We start from the raw sequence: 23,291 nt of genomic DNA, 5'->3' as shown, positions 1-23,291 counted from the left end.
AGCCTTCTTCACTTTTTTTAATCCACTTCCTAAAGAAGGAAAGTAGAAAGCCTTGCAATGCTGTCTCCAGTTTAGTTATTATAATAAAGGAATTTTAAGTATGAACTACCATTGGAAGTTTTTTTTTTTAAGAATGAACATTGGCTGTTTTTGTCTCTTCTCTACCTGGCTCTCTTGCTTTCCCATGAGATGTGAAGGTGGGAGAAGGGAGGGAGGGAACCCGAGTCACAAGTACACAGCCCCAAAACCAGTGGGGTTGGCCTGACGGGAGCCACGCCTTCCCACGCCCTCCCTCCATGAATGGCTCTGCACGGGCCTCCCCATTTGTTAAGGAAAAAGTTAATGAATTGGAAATCCTGGCACACAGGAGCATTGCCCTTTCAGTGGCTGATCGTTCGGGGAATTGAATTTGCCAAATCTCAGCCAGTTTTTATGAAAGTGAGTGTGGCTTTGAAAAGGCTTTTACAAAAGGTTGAAGGACATGAATGGGAGGGACCGCTCTGGAGTGCATTTGATGTTTGTTTTCCTTTTTGTGTTGCTCTTGTGAGAAATGTGCTGATTCTGTTCCAAATCTCTTCAGTTATCCCTTGTTTTGACATTGTGCTGCAGGATAGATGTGCATGAAGACCAACAGTAGGTATCTGGTTCCTCTGTAGCACCCCTGTAGGCTTTGCATGGGAGGCCCCTAGAGGTGTATTCCCCTCCTCTAGAGTTAGTCCAGTAGTGCCTTGAATGGCAGAAGGGACCCAAGCCCCAGGCTCTGGAAAAATGAACAGTGGAGTTGCTCCTTCTTCATTTTTAAGAGCTTCAGACCTTGGGGTGTAGCTCATGAAACTGGGATTTCATCTGCCTGGTGACCCAGAGCCGCATGCATCTATTTCCCATTAGTTGAAAATAAATGCCTATTTTTCAAGTCCTATTAAACTGCTTGTGAGAGAAGGTCTGCTTTGGTCCAGAGGCCTCTGACTGAGCTCCACATGGCCCACAAAAGGCCGTGACACACACCCCAAAGTTTGCAGCCGCTCAATGGCCTTGGCACAAAGATGCTCTTGCATTCAATCTCATCTGCCACTGATTGAGATCATTTGAGCAATGGCGCACATCCCCTAAGCTAAGATGAAGTTCTGTTTTCTTTGCTGTTATAAATAGAAGGAGAAGGGAGGGAACATGGAATATTTTTCTAGTGATGTTGCTTTTCCCTTTTCACGACAAATGGTGGTCATCACAGAGGAGCTCCCAGCCCTTTCCCTCCTTCTCTCTAACCTGTGTCTGTATGTGTTAATATGGAGGTCCAGACCCAGGAATTAATCTCCCTGGGGGTCCCAGAAGTGCCATACCGGTACGTTCAGTTGAAAATGTTTTGTGTGAGATTAATAAGAGTGGGTTGGATAATTTATTTTCATCTTTGAAGCCTGTTCCTTGGGGAGAAAGGAAGACTACTGGGCCCTGAGACACTGGCTGCCCACTGGAATCCAACTAAATAATAATGATGAGAGGTCTGCACTAGGTGATGGATCACGTGCCACGGATTGCTTACTGGCTCATTTCTCATTTTATTTCACTTTACTCAACTTCAAGGAAATGCCTGTTGATGTAGCCTTGAGGGACTGCTTAACTTTGAAGCTTTTTCTTTTTTCTTGTCCTCCTGCTCTTCTCTCTGGGCTCTAAAGACCAGTGATGAGATTTTGGGCCAAGTACTCTCACTCTTTTTTTTTTTTTTGAGACAGGGTCTTGCTATGTTGCCCAGACTGGTCTTAAACTCCTGAGCTCAAGGGATTTGCCTGCCTCGGCCTCCCAAAGTGTTGGGATTACAGGCGTGAGCCACCACGCCCAGCCCGCTGGGCCAGGTACTCTCAAAGGTCCCTGCTAGCTGCAGTCCCTGCTGCCGCTAGCTCAAGGCTGGGATGGTACAACAGTAGTGAAGAATTACTTTTAGGAGGTGGAGGTGAGGGCCAGTTTGGGGGTCACAGAATGTGGACCAAGGAGAAAAACCATTGGGAGATTTTGAACATGCCAAGTGCTGTCAGGGCTGCTTGATCCATACCAGTGGGCTACTCAGGGCCCGAGGGCCACGGCCAGGGCTCATTTGTCGGTGGTTGCCTACAGCAAGCGGGGACAGAATGGAGGTAACTGCTGTCCCTAAGCACCAGCAGCTTCCTGCACTTCCCTGTCATGTACAAGTTGTCTCCCAGTTGTCTCACTCCCAGTTGTCTAACTCCTTTTGCTTTTCCGCAGTTTTCTTCTGTGTATCTGGAAGGATATAATGGGTGGGATTGACTGATTTTCAGTAGTAGGAAAATACACTAGAGTTTGGCAATAAGAGATGGAATTGATGAAACACAATGTTTTTCTTTAGAAATATACTTAAATGTATACTTAGCTTTTTAGTTGTCGTTCCTGAGGACTTACTGAATTACAGTCTTGAATCTGATTCTTTTACAACTCTCCATCTTTTCCAGAAGTCACTGCTGAACTGGTGGACTTGGGCATCTCTTTCAGAAAACCTGATGCCAGGACCAGTTCCTAGGCCCCTTCTGATGCGTTAGATCCAAGGGCTGCTTTTCAGTTTGGCTTAAACATTTGTCCTTCATGGTCACTGGTCCTCACAGCGTTGCCACTCCACCGTGTGCAGTGGGCAGTGTGAGCAGTGTTGCCCCTATTGTTAAGAAAAATTTAGACTCACAGGGGATGTGCCTTGCTGCAGGTCACACAGTTCCTTGGGCTCCAGTCCTTTCACCACTGTGCCACTGTGTGGGAAGTGCTGCCTCTCGGCGTGGAGGGAGTCGATGGGAGGGATTAACTGTCCATCGCCCTCCCTCTGTGAGGGAGCACTTGACCTCCAGGATGGGACATCGCCCACAGACAGTTCCCAGCCTCTGTTGGTTTGGTGATTTCTCCTAAGGCTTTCCCTGGTGTCTCACCTACAGCGCATCACAAAGCATCTCGTTCTCCTCCCCCTCCTCCCTCGGCCTCCCTTTCTGGCTCCTCCTCTTCCCTCTCCCACCCCTCTTTTTCTTCTCCTTCCCATCTTTTCCTTCCCCTGCTTCCTAGTTCCTCTCTTCCTGGACTCCCTCTTCCCTTATGAGGCGGGAGAGAACAGCCAGTTGTCATCCTGGCCGATAACTTCCTCCGTTCCTCCGCCTCCCAGTCCCAAGTCTCTGGGCGCGGTCCGACTTGGAATGTACCCAGATCCATTTCACATCTATTTCTCTTATCCCTCTGGGTGGCAGCAACAAGCCTGTTAAGGCTGAAAAAAACATCTTGTTGAGGCTCCGCAGAGGGTGAAAGCAGAACAGTAGCCTCAGAGGGCCAGGATTGCTGCCTCTGAGGGCTCTAAGTCGCCTCGCCATGGCAAGCGCTTGTGCGAGGGCAGCTTGGGTGCTGGATTTGGAACCAGCCCTTTCTTCCTCTGGGTCTCAGGTTCTTTATCTGGGTAATAGAGTGAGTATCACTCACCTCGTAGAGCAGTAGTGAGGAGCAAATACAAATATACACATGGAAGCACCTCACCGGGTGTCAGGCAAACAGCAAGAGGTAAATTGTGACTTCCAGTGGTGACGATGCCTGGCTGGCTTACCAGCTGAAAGTGGACCCAGATTAAGGTCACATCCTGGTTGAAGTGGAAGTTTGTGGAGAAGGAGATGACTGAGCCGGACATTGCCAGGGCTTGGAGGCAGGGCATTTCTTTACAGTGGCTGCTGGCTTAAGGAAATGCTGCTCAAGATGCATAACCATGAGTTTGGATAACATTCTAGTTACTTTCAGAGAAAATAGGTGGGACTGACTGGTCTGACTGCGGTAGCACAGGGTATTCATTTTGCAGCCCAGCTAGCAGCAGAGAAACGGCTTCACCCTCGGGTTCCCCTTGGCCTTCTGAGATGACAGTGTTACTCCCTACTTGAGTCATTGCCGCCAGAATTGCCAGAGAAGCTTGATTTGGGCGTGTCAATCAATTTTGGATTTTTACCTCTTTATAGAATCAAGGTCTTATTCTGTGGCCCAGGCTGGAATGCAGTGGTACGATCCTAGCTCACTGCAGCCTTGAACTCCTGGGCTCAAGTGATCCTCCTGTCTTGGCCTCCCAAAGTGTTGGGATTATAGGCATGTGCCACCATGCCCAGTTGGGATGCCAATTAGTTACTGCAGGTTGCTTTAGGAATATTTACCCATCTTTTGTAAACAAAGGGTAGCAAAGCACATTTAAAGTAAACTTGCTTCTTGTTAGCTGTGTCAGGTGTCCTGGGTAAGCAAAACGGATTATAGTGTGTTTTCACTGGCTTTGAATTGATTTTAATTCAGGTGGGATGGAGATAAATTGATGCAAAAGGCAAATGACTGTCAGCTGGGAGATGCACCCATGGGGTTGTACCATTTCCTAGGTTACATCACCACATGCTGCATGGGAGGCCTTGACTCAGAAAGCAGGAAGTCAGGCAGGGATGGTTCAGACCTTGGGCTCCCCTCAGGTACTTGCAGCCAAGCCAGGGAATAAAGTGGTATGGAAGGGCTTTTGGAACTCTGTTTTTTATAATCAAACAAATAGACCACTCATCACCACTATGCATCGACTTTAAAAAGCTTTCAATCTTCCCATATAATCTCTTTGCAATTGTTTAGCCCTGCTCAGTGTAACCTAGACTTAGAAGGCAGGAAAAGGAGTCCAAGAGGCCCTTCTGTGTCCTATGGGCTGCTGAGGAGGGTGCTTCCTGGGCTTATGTCTCAGATACAGCAGCAGCAGCAGCAGACAGGCTCCCATGTCCCATGTGATGTAGGGAGGTGATCATGGCGAGGGCGCCTGCCAGGACGTGAGTGTGCTTTGCTGGATGCAATTGTCTCTCTGGGTGCTTGAGCAACTTCGCCTTTGATTCTGGCCTTCCGGAGGTCATCTTCCCTCTTGCAGTGGTAATAAGTGTTCGCGTTTAAAACTGCACACTACTTTTGACAGTACAAGTCCACTGCAGTGAACGTAAGAGAATTCACACACATTTCCTGTAAGCATTTAATAACCATCACTTTTTTGTACGCAACCCTCTTCAAGAGATACAGAGATGAAAAGGAAATGGGCCTTGTCATCTGGGAGAAAGTAGAGAAAAGAAAAAAAGGCGAAGACATAAACATTAGTAACTTTAAAGGTTATGACGCGGTTTTATAAAATAATAAACAATGAAAGAACACCTGATCATTTAAGTGAGCTGAAGCTTCCAGGCCCGTTTAGTCATGCATGATGCTGTTATCGGCTTGGCTTCTGGGGAGGCCTCAGGAAATTTGCAATCATGATGAAAGGCAAAGGGGGAGCAGGGCCATCACGTGGCCAGAGTAGGAGCAAGAGAGCGAGGGCGAAGTGGGGCACCACACACTTTTAAATGAACAGATCTCATGAGAACTCACGCATTATCATGAGGAGTACCAAGGATGATGGTGCTAAACCATTCATGAGAAATTCACCCCTATGGTCCAGTCACCCCCAACCAGGTCCCATTTCTGACACTGGGGATTACATTTCAATATGAGATCTGGGTAGAGAAACACATCCAAACTGTATCACAGGGCCTACGTTAGGTTGTGGGGACAAATGGTGAAGAGAAGAGACAATGCCCCTGCCCTCCTAGAATTCATGGAGAACTGAGTCTCATGGAGAATTAGGAATTAAAATAAGCCATTTCAGGATAGTCGTATGTGTTATCACTGGGGAAGTCCAGGTTGCCACAGAAGCAAACAGGAACGCTGCTCTTCTGGGAAGGCCACGTGATTTGGAAAGGGGAGTGAAGATTTGGAAAAGCGGGCTTGAGATGGCATAGATGCCTACAGATGGGGAAACACCAGAGGGATGTTCCCAGTGGTTGGTGGAGTATGGAGTTAGAACTGCACTCGGTATTGTGTGTATTCTACAGGATATGAGACCAGTCTGGCTGGAGTGATGGTTTCTGTAGACATCTGGGGATGTTCCTCTAAAGCTTTCAGCATGGGACCTGGCATGTGGTGGGTTTGCTCAGTTATTCAATGAGTGTTTGTTGAGTTCTGCTAAGTACCTAGTGCTGTGCTCAGTACTAGTATATATTGACCAATATAAGAGACATAGTCCAGGCTCTCAGGAGACAGTCTAGTGAGGGAGACAGATAATAAGTAAGTACTGGTTGTATATAATTACAAATTGGAATAGGTGCTAGGAAGTGAATGGGTGCAGTGAAAACAAATAACAGAGGGTCCCTGCTTAGATAGGGTGGCCTGGCCAGGTCTCTGGAGGTGGTGACATTGAGATGAGACCAAGACTTGAAGGGTGAGAAGGAACTAACCAGGTCAAGCACAGGAGAAAGAGAACTCCAAGGAGAGGGTACAAAATATACAGAGGTCTTGACCCAGGAAAGAGCTAGGTGTGTTCAAGAATCAGAAAGGAGTTCAGTGTAACAGAAACATTGGAAGGAAGAGGGTCACAGATTCTCTCAATTTGGCTTACCCAGAAGAAGGCAGGTCCACTGTGCAGCATATAGTGGGAGAGTGATGATTGTCCAAAGAAAAGTCCCCAAGTCACCAGGACAAAGGGTAGGTGATACTAGGTGGTGAAGACATTAGATGTGTATCTTAGAGATACCAAAGGGTATAGAGACCAAGAGAAGTGGATGCATTTGAGATGTCTGTTAGAACTACTAGAGTTAGGACTGCTGGTGGATTGGATTTGGGGGATAGAGGGTAAGGGAAATAGAGGAACCAGAGATGACTCCCCAGTTTCAGCCTTGAACATTTGGTTAGATGGGTGGAGACAAGGAGAGGATCAGATCTGGAAAAGGAGAAATCAAGAATTTGCCTTTGGGCATGTTAGGTGTAAGATGCCTGTGAGATGTCTAAGTGGAAGTGTCAACTGAGAAGATACACATGACCAGAAGATGGGTTTGACTTGAGTTATAAATGGAGAATTTCAGCATATTGATTATATTTAAGGCCCCAGGATTGGATGAGATCAGTGAAGGGGTAGAGAGTAAAGAGAGAAGACAGTCCAGGACTCAGCCTGAAGACCTGCAAGAGTTGGAAAATGAGTAGAGGAGGATCCTGTGAAGGAACTGCTAGAGGCGGAAGGGAAACCGTGAGGGTGTATCCTTGTGAAAGCCAAAAGGGGAAGCTGTGCTAGGAAAGAGGAAGTGGTCACCTGTGCTGAATGCTGCTTAGATGTTCATAAAGAAGACCAAATTGTGACCCCTGGATTAGATGCCCTGGAAGACATCTGTGACCCTGTAACAGGAGAAGCTGGACAGGGGAAGGTGAGGAGCAGATGACATAGGATGAGTTGCAGCTCTGTATACAGACCACTTCCCAGAAATGTTCTTCCCCTTCCATTTTCTTTTCTAAGGTGCAGTTCATGCTGGAAGGACGGATGGCAGAATGATGGTGGAAGATTAAACAGCAGGCTGAGGAATAGGGAATTCATTCTCTAGGTGTGGAGAAGCCATTGGATCTGGAAGGTGGGGTTTTGGGAAGGGCCAAGAACAGGGTAGTTCATTTGGCCACCAGGAATCTAGTGCCACCAGAGCCATGTCCCCCATTTCAGTAGAATCAAGTTCATTTTACTTGGTTTTTGGCCACAGGCTACATTTTAACCTCAGCAGGAACCATACTAGGAAGGTGTGGGCGATGGAGGGAGGTACGGAGCCAGGAGGGAGTCTGTGTGAGAGCTGCTTTAACAGCTGCAGAATGGAAGTTGATGGAGCAGCATGAGGTATAGGGCACCTTCCTGCAGCCTGGCCAGCTAGGGCCACCTTGGGGCTGCCACATGTCGCCTGGGCACTCAGATGTCTGGAAGACTTGACTCACCTAGATCGCTGTTCCACGTTCTTCCTATGAGTCATTTCACTTTGCAGGGAGATCTTCGTAATAGAACTGATGGTGCAGTTTCGATTTGGAAAATCCAGAAGCTCCAACAGCTGTTTAGAGAGCATTTGTTTCCATCACTTCTGATACATAAGATTCAGAGAAATCCTGTCCACTAATGATTCAGACATTGATGGAGACCCTTACTAGGTGACTTACTAGTGCCAAATACTGTTCTAAGTGAATGAGTCAGACCCACTCCCTGGCTTTATGGAGTTTACGTATCATTGGGGAAACAATCGATGAGCAAGGTAATATGATTTTCTTCAGGGTCACACAACTGACTAGGGCAGAGCTAGGACCTGTCCTCCTGCTCCTGGCTTCCAGTTCAGTCCTCTCATCAGTTGGGCCATACTGACCATGCCTTGTCAGTCCCTTCTTCTTGAATATGGAGTCATGAGCAACAGAGCAATATATTACACTTGAAAATTAAGGAGCTTAAAAAGCTAGTCTATCATCTTCCAATTGGTCTCATGTAATTAAAAAATAAAAATAAAGCAAGTCTAGACATAATTATGTATGAATAAAAAGCATCAGCCAGATCTTCTCTGTTCTGTTTAAATGTGGGCTAGGTCTTGCCCATCCCTTAATGCCGTCAAAACCTTAGTGTGGAAACAAAAGAATCTCTAACAATTTTAATTATGAAACTCCAAAACCCCTCTTTTCAGTGATGAATTAGGGGGACAGGTAATTACTTTCAGTGTGCTTCACAAGTGCTAGCACTTAGTGAGGGCTGGAGATCTGCTGCCGTCAGAAAGCTTCCTCAGCATTCAGCAAGATGGGTGCATTTGTGTGGATCTCTCCTTGGTTTCAGCAGAAGAATGGGGTGGGTCATTCTAAGCTTCCAAAGTCGGGGAGGAGGTTAGTGATTGGCATTTAACTGTGTCTCCCAAAGGCCCCTCCCTGCATGGTTTACCTCTGATATGCTGCCTCTTGGAAGGCAGGCTACAATTCCTTTAATCACCACCAAGAAACTGGAATTCCTTGACAGATGAACTGGTTAGGATTTGTCTTGGGTAGTGGTTTTCAGTTTTAATGGGAGCAGGAGTGGAGGAATAGATTCCTTGCTTGTTTGTTTATCCATTCATATATTTATTCATCTGTCAAATATGTACATGTTAGGAACTAGGGTCAAGACAGCAAATGGTCCCTGTGGAATTTCTAGTCCAGCAGGAGAAGAAAAAACAAGTAAATTACCAGTGGGCTATGCCTTTAGGAAAGGGGAAGATAATGCTATTTTCTTTTCTTACCTTAGCTTTTCACCTGCAGCTTTTCTTTTAGAAAGATAGTTATATAATTCCATGTCCAAAAGTCAGAATTAATTTTTGTAGCATCTCCCAGTACCTCTTGACATAATTGGAGATTCATTCCCTGGGAATTGCTAATATAAGACCTTATCAGATGGCAGTATTTTCAGAGCAGCTCTTGCTCATGCTCTGGATGGGAGTATCATGAATGAACACACAGCAGGAACACACCCTGTGGTCTGAGGGATACTGCCCTCCGCTGTTGGTTTCAGATGATGTGTTACGGCATTCACTTGTTCTACCAGTGTTTAGCAGCTTCTACTCTGAGCCAGGCATTCTTTGGGTGCTGGGGATAAAATGGTGAGCAGCGGACAGGCTTTTGCTGTTGGAGAGAAATCAGATCGTTATACTCTTGGATGTATAACTATAGCCTAAGATAGTTATAGCATTGAGGAGGAAAGGTACCCATTTCTGAGAGTCCATTTTAAAATGAAATTAACCTACAATTGGTGGTTATGGGGGGTTTTCCTGAGGAAGCGACTGAGCAGAATCCGGAAGATGAATTGGAAAACAGGAGCTAACTGGCAAAGGCGAAGTAGGGTGAAGGGAGTGGTGATCGTTATTGTTTAGTCAGGGGTGTCCAATCTTTTGGCTTCCCTGGGCCACATTGGAAGAATTGTCTTGGGCCACACATAAATACACTAGCATGCATGTAAGCTGATGAGCTTTAAAAAAAAGAAAAAAAAAAAGGTCTGTGCATAAATCTCATAATGTTTCAAGAAAGTTTTTGAATTTGTGTTGGGCAGCATTCAGAGTCATCCTGGGCCCCATGTGGGCCGCAGGTTGGACGAGCTTGGTTTAGACCCCAAAGAATCCTCAAAGGCAACTTGTCCAGTCAACTCATCCTTTATTCTCTGCTTTATTTTACTCCTTAGCATTTAACTGGCATCAAAAAATCCACTATAAACCAGGGATCTTCTTAGGTTTAGTGAAAGAATCCAACTCACAAGAATTTCATAGGCTGCCCTTGACACCCATTTACTTAGATAGATATAGAACAGAACCAAAAACTGCCAGCAGGGAAAGATCAGGGGCTTCTTTCCACGTGAGTGCTCCCAGCAGTCCCTACAACCACCCAGGAGCTGCTCTGTTTGTCCCTTTTCACCTCAAGTGACAACTCAGGTGCTCAGGAATGAGACTCACATTGGGTAGGTTCGCCATCTGCCCTGGCTTAACATCTCAGGCCCCAAGTCTTCAGGGTCCTCCAAGGGATATGCTCAGTTGTAAGTATCAGCTCACTCAGGGAAGCCCAAAGACACAATGTTCCTATCAGGTATTTACAGTTCCTCCCAGTCTGGCTGCAAGTTATCAATCAGGGGCCATTTTTATCATAGGAAATGTTGCCTAGTAACATAATTGACATTGTATCTTTTTAGGCTTTCTAGGGAAACAAAACTAGAAAGTTAACCTAAGGTTATTTTTGTTGTTTTTGTTTGTTTGTTTGAGGCTGGGTCTTGCTTTGTCACCCAGGCTGGAGTGCAGTCGTGCAGTCATGGCTCACTGCGGCCTTGACCTCCCGGGGCTCAAGCAATCTTCCCATGTCAGCCTCAAATAGCTGGGACTACAGGCGCGTGCCACTAGGCCCAGCTAATTTTTGTTTGTTTGTTTGTTTTGTAGAGATGGGGTTTCACCACGTTGCCCAGGCTGGTCTCGAACTCCTGGGCTCAAGCGATCTGACCAGCTGGACCTCCCAAAGTGCTGGGATTATAGGCACAAGCCACCGTGCCCAGCCAACCTGAGATTAAATTCTCAAAACAAGAGGGAAGGAATTTAACCCTTTGCCCCAATTGTAGTTTGTCTTATTTAATTTGTTTACACTTGTCTCCCATCGGTAGAACCTAAGTTCCACTTGGGTAGGAATTTTGGTCAATTTTGCTGGGAACAGATCCTTACCTGTACGTCCCAGTGTCTGGTGTATAGTTGTGCATCCATGAATGAATGAATAAATGGATGCACTTTTCATTTTCAGCCGAGACAGCTGTGGCTCATAGATGTCTCCCTGAGAGTTGCATATTGTCTGTAAAAGTAGTTGGTGTAACACCTGTGCGTGTTGTGCTAGGTGCTGGGGATCTAAGGCTGAACGGGACAGCCCAGACCGGCTTCATGGAACTTACTGCTCCTATTCTTGTTTCTTTGTGGTAAAGTGGGAGATACACTACGACCACCTAGGTCTTCCTGGATATGATCTCATTCTGTTAAAGGAGAATGGACAGTGCTAGGCATCAAATAATTTCCTTGACCTTAGCAAGAAATAACACATTTTCTGGAAAGATCATAGGGACCTCTGCTTTCTACCCTGTCTTTGTGGTTGTAGGGAAATACAATAGCGGTGGCTTTATTAAGTTCCTCAATCTGGCTCTGACAGAGTCTTTTCTGGGAAGATCCTAGCCTGGTGGAAGCTTGGTCTTGTAGGCCTCCTTCCAAGGAGGGTGCCTAACCCACACATCTGGATGGGATTCCAGAGCTCCCGCAGCAGGAAAGGGAGCTATCATCTTCCCTGGCTTAGTTGTTGAGAACATTTGCTCCCACAGCCTCCCAGACTTGAACTTTTTTAAGACTTCAAATATGTAGCTCTTCAAGTCGAAATCTCATGGGGTGCAGCTGGACAGAGAAGCCCACAAGAGAGTTTAAGTGTGGCCTCTGCAGGCTGCCCCTCAAGGGCAGACCATTGAAATAACACGTGTGTGGGGACAAAGGAATTCATATCCCGTCTGGTCAAGAAGGAAGCCAAGTTTCACCCTCTCTGAGCCTGTCAGACTGTGGGGAGCTGTCTTGGTAATTTAGTGACGTCTGCATCACAGAGGGGGTCCAGATGTATCTGTTGGGGAAGGAGGGTGGATGGGAAGGAGAGGAGGGGGAAGCATGCATCCCTATTCTGGCTCTAGCCCAGAGCAAAGCTCACTCACCTACCTGCCTTTTCCCTTCCCGCGTTTAGGTGTCAATTGCATTCGTGTTTTACACGAAGGTGGGCTGGGGGTGGGTACCCAGCCCTTTTCAAGGGATATTTCCTACCTGTTTTAAAAAAATCATCTTTTTCCTCTCCATTCTTTTTTTGCAGCGATATTTTTAGTCAACTGTTAGAGAAAATTGCAGAGATTGAGCTAAAGCCCAGAAAATGACTGAGACATCTTGGGATAATTTATGACTTTTCTTAGGATACACTAGAGCCTTCTATTGAAAATGAGAGGGGAAATAAATTTTTCTACAAGTACCCACCTTTATATTTATATGGCAATGTCTGCCATAGACCTGCCCACCAATAAGGACATCTATAATATGATTGTATGTTCTCATAGCAAATTCCTACATTAAATTACAGGGTTTAGAGAAGTCATGGATTATTTCTTTTTCTTTTTTTTTTTTTTGAGATAGAGGCTTGCTCTGTCACCCAGGCTGGGGTGCAGTGGGGCGATCTCGGCTCACTGCAAGCTCCGCCTCCTGGGTTCACGCCATTCTCCTGCCTCAGCCTCACGAGTGGCTGGGACTACAGGCACCCGCCACCATGCCCGGCTAAGTTTTTTTATTTTTAGTAGAGACAGGGTTTCACTGTGTTAGCCAGGATGGTCTTGATCTCCTGACCTCATGATCTGCCCACCTCAGCCTCCCAAAGTGCTGGGTTACAGGCCCGTCTTCGGCAAGAACCCTATTAGATTCGTTTAGCCAGAATCTTTCTTAATCCTCATGTTTCCTCTTAGTGATTTTCCACCTACTGACCCCCACCCTCCTTGGCTGTAAATCTTCACCTGTTTAGGCTGTATTTGGAGTCTAGCCACTCCCTCCCTCCCACTGCAAGACCCAGTTGCAGTGGTCCCTCTGCCTATTGTGATGGTCCTGAACAAAGTCCTCCTTACTCTGCCTTAACAAGTGTCATTGAATAATTTTCTCTTCAACTCAACAAATAATTGTATCTGAGCCACTGTGCCCAGCCAGATTATTTCTTAATTGACATTTGTTTTTTCCACCTTCCTCTGCATTTTGGGTTTGAATTCTTACTTTTTATTTATGAATGCCCTCTGGTGATGGTTCTTCAGGTTTGGCGTGGACACGCTGTATCTTTTTTTCTGCTAGCTTTTCCTCCTTCTGCCTCCCCTTGGCATAATTTGCATCTTCTGCCTCTCTGTTCTGGCTGACTGATGGTTGTGGTAGCTGGTTCTCCTCTGAATCTCCCTGGCAAATTAGCAACAGAAGCAGCGATCCCTGCATCCTGTTAAAATACCAGGAAGAATCTAAAGCTATATTTCTTCTGAAGAATACCCAGAAAAACTCATTAGCCAGGCTTAGTAAAACCTGAATTACTGATCTTTTTAAAAGATGCAATTATACTGCTTTCAAATACATTTTGAGCTAGTAAATTAAACACACATACACACATAAACAAACAAACAAACAAAAAATTTGCCTACTCAATTCCATGAATGTTTATTGAGAACCTGCTGGGTAAGCTCTGGGGATATAAGATGAACAGAAAGCATTCTCTGAGCTATGGGACAGACAAGGATGTCAACAGACAAAGATTCCTTGCTTGGCCAAACTTTAGTCACACTTCTAAAGCTTCTGCTAGGCCCATCTGTACACTTCTGTGTAAAATCCAGTTTTAGCAAAAGAACCTGTGAAGTCATTTTAGCCAGAACCCCCCATTCTCTAATATCATCCTCAGTGTCTGACTGGGTTCCTCAGCCACTGCGATCCCCCAGGTGCTGTCTGATCACCCTGGCCCGTCTTCGGCAAGAACCCTATTAGATTCGTTTAGCCAGAATCTTTCTTACTCCTCATGTTTCCTCTTAGTGATTTTCCACCCACTGACCCCACCCTCCTTGGCTGTAAATCTTCACCTGTTTAGGCTGTATTTGGAGTCTAGCCACTCCCTCCCTCCCACTGCAAGACCCAGTTGCAGTGGTCCCTCTGCCTATTGTGATGGTCCTGAACAAAGTCCTCCTTACTCTGCCTTAACAAGTGTCATTGAATAATTTTCTCTTCAACTCAACAAATAATTGTATCACCCTGTGAAAGGCAGTGTAATGAAGGTGTGTACTGGGGGAGAAGGAGAAAGGAGAGGAGGAAGGCAGAAGTATTATAGTTAACTACTTTGGTGAATTCATTAGGTTTCTTAGAAGAATTAACAGTTGGACTTGGTCTTTGAAGACGGGATAAAACATACCATCTGACAGCGGTCTTGGGAGAAGTGGGTGGGGTGGTGGTCATGGTTGAGTGCTGAATCTACAAGGCCAGAGACACTTCACGTGCTCGTGAGAGGCAGTGTTGTGCAGCACTGACTCTGGATTCTGCTCCTGGGTTCACATGCTTGCTCTTCTGTTGACCAGCAGTGTGACCTGGGCAAGTCCCTTCACTTTCTCTCTGTTTCAGTTTCTTCATCTGTAACTGGGGATAATAATAGGACCTACTTCATAGGATTATTAGGCTGATTAAGAGAGTTAGTAATTATAATGTGCTTTGAACACATTATCATTACACATAGTAAGTACTATATAAGGGTTTGATAAATAAATAAATAAAACCCTACAGAGTAGAGGGTTTGCCAGCTCCCATAGAGAGAAAGGCAAGAATTGGCAGCTAAGAAATCTGGGAAGATGGCAGCACCAGTGGCAGCGTAGTTTTGGGGCTTCTCCTATATCCACATAAAAAAAGACACAGCAACTAGAGAGCAAGCCCAAAGGCCCAGGAACAACATTTGGAGCTAGACTAGGTGGCAGAGTATCCTCATGAGCCCCAACAAACCAGCTGATGAGGACACATTACCAGCAGCCTCACAGCTGGCATATTGTGTGCATTTGTGTGCAGCAGGGCGTCTGATGGGCCTGGGAACAGGAGACCCTGAAATAGCCATCACGTATTTACTGGGAAGCTTGTCTGGCCAATTTGAGATTAGCGGCTGAAAATGAAAGGATTTTTGCCCAGCAAGGTCTAAGGGGCCAGAGCAGTCATGCCCTTCTGATGACTTGAAACTGACTCACTAGGGCTCTCTTCTGGGACTGGGCCCTGCTACAAGAGAAGCTGCTGAGAGATGAGTGAAAATTGATCAAGCAGTGATGTAAGAATGAGAAAATAGACATGAAAACTGGGGAGGGGGAGATAGCCAGGAATTGTCATAAAGGAAGCTGCTATATTTTTTAAAGCAACTTTGTATATAATTTATATATTTAAAAAACCTATAATTATACAATTTGGTTGTTTTTAATAAATGTGTACAGGCCGGGCATGGTGGCTCACATCTGTAATCTCAGCACTTTGGGAGGTCGAGGTGGGTGGATCACCTGAGGTCAGGAGTTCAAGACCAGCCTGGCCAGCATGGTGAAACCCCATCTCCAACTAAAAATATCTATAATAAAGCAGTTTACATGCCCGTGGTGGCAGGCAGAGTACTGTAATCCCAAGTATTTGAGAGGCATGAGGCAGGAGAATCTCTTGAACCGCAGAGGTGGAGTTACAGTGTAGCCAAGAGCACACCACTGACTCAGCCTGGCTACAAAAGTGAGACTGTCCTCAAAACAAAAAAGAAGAAAGGAAGGGAAGGGAGGGGAGGGGAGGGAGCGGGGAGGAGGGAGGGAGGGAGGGAGGGAGGGAGGAGAAGAAGGAAGGAAGAAGGAAGAGAAAGAAGAGAAAGAAAGAAACTTACACAGCTGTGCAGTCATTCACAACCTCAGTTTCAGATATTCCCTTCAGACTGAAAGTTCTTGTGCCTATTCCAGTCAATCCCTATGCCACCCCAGCCCCAGGCAACCACTTACCCTGCTCTGTGGCTGTAATCTATAGATTTGCCTTTTCTAGAAATTTTTCATAAATGAATCATTAGAATGACGTAGTCAATTGTGTCGTCACTTCTTTTTTTTTTTGAGACGGAGTTTCGCTCTTGTTGGCCTGGGCTGGAGTGCAAGGGCGCATCTCAGTGCGCTGCAACCTCCGCCTCCCAGGTCAAGCGATCTCCTGCTTCAGTCTCCCAGTAGCTGGGAGTACAGGCATGTGCCACCACACCCATCTAATTTTTTGTTTTTTAGTAGAGATGAGGGTTCTCCATGGTGGTCAGGCTGGTCTTGACCTTTCGACTCAGGTATCTGCTGCCTCCGCCTCCCACCTTGACAAAGTGCTTGGGATTAGCGCATGAGCCACCAACCCGGCCTGTGGTCTCCACGCTTTCACTTGGCATAGTGGTTGCTGAGTTCACTCCCATTCGTGAGCATGTATCAAGCCAGGTCACTCCTTTTTATTGTGAAGTCGTCATTTATTATTACATTGTATGGATATGTTACATTTTGTTTATCAATTTACCAACTGTGGACATTTGAATTGTTCCTGCTTTTGACTATTATGAATGAAGCTGCTATGAACATTCATGTGCGGAATTCTTTTCGTAAACATGTGTGATATTCATTCCCTTGGGTGGATCATAGGAGTGGGATTGAATGCATATAGGTCAAGTTTGTGTATACTTTTTTAGCGAAACCATCCACGGTACTGGTTTTACGTCCCGCCCAGACAGAGATGTATAAGTATGAGGAGTCATCCAGCTTCGTTTTTTTCTCTGTTAACTCCTTGGCATTGTCAGTTTTTTTGAATTAGAGCCATATCTAATTCGTAATGAAGTTTGGTAGCCATGGATATCCCATTGTGATTATTACAATTAATATACATTTTCTGCCCAATGATTAAGTAAGTTCAGGACAAAATTACTCATGGCGTATCTATAAGTATTTCTTCGCAGAGATACAGTGGCTCATGCCTCTGACGCCACACACTATTTAGGGAGGTACTGAGGTGGGCCGGATCTCCTGAGCTGTGCCGGAGTCTCAAGACCACGACACAATAAGTGGTGAAAACCTCCATTTCTATCGCGAGAGAAATACAAATTACGGGCATGTGTGCACTTGTAATTACCTCAGTCGTATACAGAGCTGAGCACAGAATTAGCCTTGAACGGGAGGATAGATAGGCTGCAGTGATGCACTAGACCGATCAACTACTACGGCCTGGGTGGACAGAGTGAGACTCTGTCGCGAAATAAAAAGAGAACAAGTATTCTTAGTATTCTTCTGTGAGTGAAAAGATCGTTCAAGACTTTTGCCAAGAAGGGGGGGGGGAGGAGGGAGGGGAGGCGGGGCGGGAGGGGGGGGGGGGAGGGGGGGGAGGTGGGAGGCGGGGGGGCGAGGGGGAGGAGGGGGGGGAGAGCGGGCGGGGGGGGGGGGGGGAAGGAGAGAGGGGGAGGGGGGGGGGGGAGGGAGGGAGGGGCGGTTGGGGCGGGCGTGGGTGGGTGGGGTCGGGTGGTGCGGGGGGGGGTGGGAGGTGGGGGGGTGGGGGGGCGGGGGGGGGGAGGGGGGGGTAGGGGAGGATGGGAGGGGGGGCGGGTGAGGGAGCGCGCGAGGGAGGCAGGCGGGGGGGGGGGGGCATTCATTGAATTTTTGTATTCATTTGGTAATTTGTATGAAAACTTTGTTCTTTTCATGTCTGGATTGCATTGACATCATTAGTATAAAAAATAAATTAATCTGAATATAACATAAAGGTTTTCTTCTGAGCCTCTATTTTTTTCTTGATCTATATGTCTGTCGTGTAAGACATCCAGTATCAAGACTGTCATCTGAATATAAGTATACGCTTTATAGTAGGTTTGATAGGAGTAGTATAGAGCTTCACAACTTGGTTCATTTATATTAAAAATTATTTTAGACTATTATTACAGAGCATATGACATTCCCCCATAAAAATTTGAGAATAACCTAGCCATTTCTGTCCAAAAAAAAATAAAAAAAAAAAAGGGGAAGCCTGCCAGGATTTTGATAAAGATTGTACCGAATCTTTAGATCAATTTGGGTAGAACTGACAGATTCACAGTAGCAAATCTTCTAATCCAACCCCTCTCCATTTATTTAGATCGTCTTTAATTTCTCTCAAAAATGTTTTATAGTTTTCGGCTTTTGTATTTTCTGTTAAATTCATTCCTGTTTCATTCACTTCATGTGATTGTGAATTGAATTGCTTTCCTAATTTCATTTTCAAATTATTTTTTGTTATTGAAAACTTTTGATTTTTATATATGGATGTTGTATCCTGCAAACTAATCTCTTGAATTAATTTTTATAATTTTGTAATAGATTGCTTAGGGTTTTTACATACAGGATCATGTCATCTGTGAATATAAACAATTTGACTTCTTTCTGTTCAATCTCGATACCTTTTATTTCTATGTATTGCCTTATTGCACTGTTGAGAATCTCTAGTACAATATTGAATAAAAGTGGCAAAAGCAGACATCTTTATTGTATTCCTGATCTTAGAAAGCATTCAGTCTTTCACCATTAAGTATGATGTTAGCTGTAGGTTTTTGATAGATGCCTCTCATCTCTAGTAATATTCCTTGATTTAAAGTCTATCTTACCTGATATTAATATAGCCACACTCCTTCTCTTATGGTTACTGTTTACATAGTATATTTTTTCATTCTTATATTTTCAACCTATTTGTGTCTTTGAATTAAAGTATCTCTATCTCTTATACATAGCATGTGGGTGGATCTTGGTTTTTTTTATCCAGTATCAACCTTTTTGCCTTTTGAATGGAATGTTTAGTCATACACATTTAATGTAACTATTGATGTGATTGGATTTACACCTACTATTTTTACCCTTTGTTTCTGTCTCATGCCTTGATTCTTCATTCCTCCTTTCTACTCTTTTTAATGGTTGTTAAAAAATACTTTTTAGTATATTATTTCAATTCCTCTGTTGATTTTTAATCGCATTTTTTTGGAAAAAAAATTTTCTGTTTTCAACTGGGCACAGTGGCTCACGCCTGTAATCCCAGCACTTTGGGAGGCAAAGGCGGGTGGATCACCTGAGACCAGAAGTTCGAGACCAGCCTGGCCAACAAAACAAAACCCTGTCTTCACTAAAAATACAAAAATTAGCTGGGCATGGTGGTGGACACCTGTAATCCCAGCTACTTGGGGGATTGAGGCATGAGAATTGCTTGAACCTGAGAGGCAGAGATTGCAGTGAGCTGAGATTGCACCACTGCACTCCAGCCTGGGCAACTGAGTGAGACTCCATTGGAAAAAAAAAAAAAATTTATTTTCTCTATGGATTATAACATATATCTTTAAACTATCATAGTCAATTTCAAGTTAGTATTGACTTAATTTCAGTATCAGCAACTTTGCTCCAATATAGTTTCATTTCCTCCTGTCCTCTTTGTGTTATAAAAACAATGTAATATATTAATTTTCCCTTTACACAATGTTATTTTTTACAGAAATTAAAAGAAGAAAAGATAAAACAATATTTATACAGTCTTTCATATTTACCCACATATTTACATTTCTGATGCTTTTATTAGTTTATTCCTGTGTATTCCTATGACCCTCTGGTATCATTTGCTTGTCATCTGAAGGCTTCCTTAAAATTTTGTATTGGGCAGGTCTACTAACAATGAATTCTCTCACTTTTTGCTTGGTGGGAATGTCTTTATTTTTTCCTCATTTTTGAAGGATAGTTTTACTGGATATAGAATTCTTGGTTGACAAGGTGTTGTTGGTGTTGTTTTTTCTTCAGAAGTTTGAATACAGCCATACCTCAGCAATATTGTAGGTTTGGTTTCAGATCATATAATAATCTCAATAAAGCAAGTCACATGAACTTTTTGATTTCCCAGTGCATATAAAAGTTATATTTACACAATACTGGAGTCTGTTAAGTATGCAATAACATTATGTCCAGAAAAAGGTACATACCTTAGTTAAAAAATACTTTATTGCTAAAAAATGCTAACAGTCATCTGAGCGTTCAGCAAGTCATATCTTTTTGCTAGTAGAGGGTCTTGCCTTGATGTTAATAGCTGCTGACTGATGGGGTGGTGGTTGCTGAAGTTTGGGGTGGCTGTGGCAATTTTTTAAAATAAGACAACAATGAAGTGTACCACATCGATTGACTCTTCCTGTCGTAGAAGATTTCTCTGTAGCATGCAATGCTGTTTCATAACATTTTACCCATGGTAGAACTTTTTCAAAACTGGAATCAATCCTCTCAAACCCTACTGCTATCTTATCAACTAAGTTGATATAATATTCTGAATCCTTTGTTATTTCAACAGTGTTCACAGCATCTTCACCAGGAGTAGATTCCATTTAAAGAAACTTATTTCTTTGTACATCTGTAAGAGCAATTCCTCATCCATTCAAGTTTCGTCCTGAGATTGCCACAGTTCAGTCACATCTTCAGGCCCCACTTCTAATTCTGGTTCTCTTGCTATTATCACCATGCCTGCAGTTACTTCCTCCACTGAAGATTTGAACCCCTCATAGTCATCCAGGAGAGCTAGAATCAATTTATTCCAAGCTCCTGTTCATGTTGATATTTGGACCTCCTCCCATAAATCGCTAGTATTCTTAGTGGTGTCTAGAATGGTGAATCCTTTCCAGAGGTTTTCAATTTGCTTTGCCCAGATCCATCAGAGGACTCACTATGGTAAACAGTAAGTCAGAATTACTCCTTGACCCTTGGGCTGCAGAATGGATGTTGTGTTAGCAGGCATGAAAACAACTTTTATCTCCTTATACATCTCCATCAGAGCTCTTGGGTGACCAAGTACATTGTCAATGAGCAGTAATATTTGGAAAGGAATCCTTTCTTCTGAGTGGATCTCAACAGTGGGTTTAAAATATTCAGTGAACCATGCTGTAAACAGATGTGCTTTCATCCAGGCTTTATTGTTCCGTTTACAAAGCACAGGCAGAGTCAATTTAGCATAATTCTTAAGGGCCCTAGGATTTTCAACATGGTAAATGAGCATTGGCTTCAACTCAAAGTCACCAGTTGCATTATCTCCTACAGGAGAGTCAGCCTGTCCTTTGAAGCTTTGTAGCCAGGAATTGACTTCTCTGTAGCTATGAAAATCGTAGATTCCTTTTTCTTCCAATCGAAGACTGTTTCATCTATGTTGAAAATCTGTTGTTTACTATAGGCACCTTCATTAATGATCTCAGCTAGACCTTCTGGATAACTTTCTGTAGCTTCTGTGTCAGCACTTGCTGCTTCACCTTGCACTTTTTTTTTTTTTTTTTTTTGAGACGGAGTCTTGCACTGTCACCTGGGCCGGAGTGCAATGGTGCGACCTTGGCTCACTGCAACCTCCGCCTCCTGGGTTCAAGCTATTCTCCTGCCTCAGCCTCTGGAGTAGCTGGGATTACAGGCACCCACCACCAAGCCCGGCTAATTTTTTGTATTTTTAGTAGATATGGGTTTCACTATGTTGGCCAGGCTGGTCTCAAGCTCCTAACCTCGTGATCTACCTGCCTCAACTTCCCAAAGTGCTAGGATTATAGGCGTGAGCCACCGCGCCCAGCCACCTTGCACTTTTATATTATAGAAACAGCTTCTTGCCTTAAACTTCATAAACTAGCCTCTGCCAGGTTCAAACTTTTCCTCTGCATCTTTTTCACCTCTCTCAGCCTTCAAAGAATTGAAGAGAATTAGGGCCTTGCTCTGGATTAGGCTTTGGTTTAAGGGAATGTTGAGGCTGGTTTAATCTTCTATCCAGACCATGCAAACTTTTTCCCTATCAGCAGTAAGTCTCTTGCTTTTTTTTGCAGTGAGCTGAGATCCGGCCATTGCACTCCAGCCTGGGTGACAGAGCGAGACTCCGTCTCGGAAAAAAAAAAAAAAAAAAAAAATTTTTTTTTTCATTTGTGTGTTCACTGGAGTAGGCACCTTTAATTTTCTTCGAGCAGCTTCCTTTGCATCTTCAACTGGACTAGGTGTTCGGTACAAAAGGCCCAACTTTCAACCCATCTTGGTTTTTGGCAGACCTTCCTCACTAATCTTAATTATTTCCAGCTTTTGACTTAGAGTAAGAGATGTGCAACTCTTCCTTTCACTTGAACGCTTAAAGGCCATTGTAGGGTTATTAATTGGCCTCATTTCAATATTGTGTCTCAGGGAACAGGGAAGACCAAGGAAGGGGAGAGAGATGGGGAAATGACTGGTCAGTGGGGCACATATACAACATTTATTGATTAAGTTTGCCATCTTATTTGGGCATGGTTTGTGTCACCCCCAAACAATTATGGTATTATCAAAGATCACTGATAACAGATGATGATATTAATTGATGGTGGTATTGTTAGTATTATTCTGAAACTTCTCATACAACATGGAATAAAGTTATGGAATGTTCTAATTCCATCATCCCCTGTGTCCTTGAGAACAAATATTCCTGCTATAGAAGAAAGGAAAAACAGATTTAAGATAGAAGTAGTCTAGGAAAAACTAGTCCTGAATTGGAATAATCAAATTGGAAATATCAGTATGAAATCTGAGGTATCTGTGTCTATATGTGTGTGTATATAAGTATGTGCATATATACACATATATACATGTTCGTGTGTATGTGTTTATATGTGAGAGACAGAGAAGGTCTGGCTAAGGTGGCTGGCCCATTAGCAGTGAACACCTCTAGCTCCTAGATTTTAATCTTGAAATATCAGATTTCAATAAAAGCAACCTCATGCCAGTTCTGGGGCAGGAAATATGTAACATGAGCTTGGAACACCTTTACCTACATCCGTAGAGCAAAGAAACTATCAAAGATTCCTAGGTCATTTTAAAAAGACTCAAGTCAAATACAGGACAGTTTGAATTCAAGAAGGGTAAAAATTGCAATAGACTAATCAAATAAGCTTAAGTTAGTGAGTTCTGATTCAGTATTTTGAAAACTAAGCAAATAAATGGAAAACATAAAACATTTTACTCTGTGTACTAAGCCACTGGAAAGCCAAATATTAGATGAAACATCTTATAAAAATTATTCCAGCTAATAAATGAAAATGCAGTGGGAGAATTAGAACATCACCACTTAGTAACTCCCAGGAGATTGATGCTGTAAGTGTTGAACATCAGGGACTACTAATGTCAGAACAAGAGCACAACACTGCTGAAGTCTTGCCAAAGGGATTGACCCTGAATTGATCAAGCCTCCGGATCCAGCTGCCAAATTGCAGGCAATACGGAGAACAGAGGCATGTATTGAACTGTATGTAGCATGAGTGTGCAGTTTTCTAGCCAGTGGGAAACTCTGTAGGCTGTTCAGATTTTCTCTAGCAGGTAAGTTGTAAGAAAAGAG

At 44.1% G+C, this 23,291-nt stretch overlaps 1 protein-coding gene across 9 annotated transcripts in view; it reads left to right on the top strand.

Annotated features, from left to right (window-relative positions):
• TTC7B (tetratricopeptide repeat domain 7B) overlaps nt 1-23,291 on the top strand; it is a 258,957-nt gene that overhangs the window by 61,549 nt on the left and 174,117 nt on the right. The gene's annotated exons all lie outside the window — the stretch shown is intronic.

The sequence above is a fragment of the Rhinopithecus bieti genome, unplaced genomic scaffold, assembly GCF_001698545.2.
Source record: "Rhinopithecus bieti isolate Rb0 unplaced genomic scaffold, ASM169854v2 scaffold_12086, whole genome shotgun sequence".
Taxonomy (NCBI): Eukaryota; Metazoa; Chordata; class Mammalia; order Primates; family Cercopithecidae; genus Rhinopithecus; species Rhinopithecus bieti.
This window is presented reverse-complemented; position numbering and strand designations above follow the sequence as displayed.